Consider the following 1,289-nt stretch of genomic DNA (forward strand, 5'->3'; position numbering starts at 1 on the left):
TGTTGACGATTGAGCCATCGCCGAAGTGCACCTTGCCAGAGATGTTCTTGTCTAGCTCGGTGAAGACAGCCTCCTCGCCGGTGATGTGGTTCTACGCACTAGAGTCAAGGTGCCAGGCAGCGTCCGCGTCGAGGACGGAGAGCCGGAGCTCCAAACGTGTGCACTCCTCGTTGAGGAAGAAATGCTCCCCCATGAGAACGGATGCCATGGCAGCGATTTTGACAGCTACAGCCAAGGCCCCTGGAACAGCTGCCATGGCGGCAGTTTTGGCTGCCATGGCTGGCTTTTTCGCTAGCCCGAGCTCAATAAAAGTGGCCACCAGGAGGCCTAGATCCATATCGTCCACCTGCGTCAAGTGAACAGCAACGGCCTTGTCGTGTTGCTTCTTCCGGCAGTCCCAGACCCAATGGCCCCTTTTCTAGCAATAGCAGCACATTTCACGGTCGTGGTCCTTGCCCGCAGTGCTGTGTGCCGCCCTACTTTGCTCTGGGGTGGGGCCGACTTTCGGAAGCGGCCTTCGCCGCTGCCTGAGGCGCTTTCACCCTGCGGCTAACTCTTGCTCGCCTCGCACTCCTCTTCTGTGAGAAGAAGGTAGCTGCCGCTGGTGTTTCCTCAGCAGTCCTCATGGTGATCCTTGACCACCCGCAGACGCCTAGTGACTCCTCGATCGAGAGCGTGCTCAGATCGATCAAGGTCTCGATAGAGATTGCAACCTATGTGAAACGAGGAGGGATGGCGCGCAAGAGTTTTCAGACTACCTTGCCGTCGTCGACGATGTCCCCGAGAGAGCGAAGCGAGGTCGCAAGTCCGATGGTGCGTATCGCGAAGTCGTCGATCCGCTCGCCGTCCTTGAAGGTGATCGTTTCAGACTCAGCGCAGAGGCGTTGGGCATTCGCCTCCCGCACATGATCGCTGTCGAGGCGCTGCGTCCTGATCACAGCCACGCCTCCTTGGAAGTCGCCTTCCCCGCGAGCATGTTGTGCATCTCCAGCAGGGTAGACCGGATCAACGCCTCCACGGCCTGGCGATCGTCTTTTGGGACACAATGTCATCCTCGATGACGTCCCACAGGCTCGTGGTCTGCATGCTAACCTCCATTAGAAGCGCCCAATCAAAGTGGTTCAAGAAGGTGAGCATCGGTAATGAGAGGTTGGTGCCGCCACCGGGCTCGCGCATCACCTGTTGGACCACGATCTCGCTTCCATCGCCACGCGGCATCCTGCTGCGTCCGCGCCTCGGTGAGCGCTACTGCTCCTGCGATGATGTGGTTTTGGAGGTAGTCCTCTAGT

The sequence above is a fragment of the Triticum dicoccoides genome, chromosome 3A (genome assembly GCF_002162155.2).
Source record: "Triticum dicoccoides isolate Atlit2015 ecotype Zavitan chromosome 3A, WEW_v2.0, whole genome shotgun sequence".
NCBI classification, from domain to species: domain Eukaryota; kingdom Viridiplantae; phylum Streptophyta; class Magnoliopsida; order Poales; family Poaceae; genus Triticum; species Triticum dicoccoides.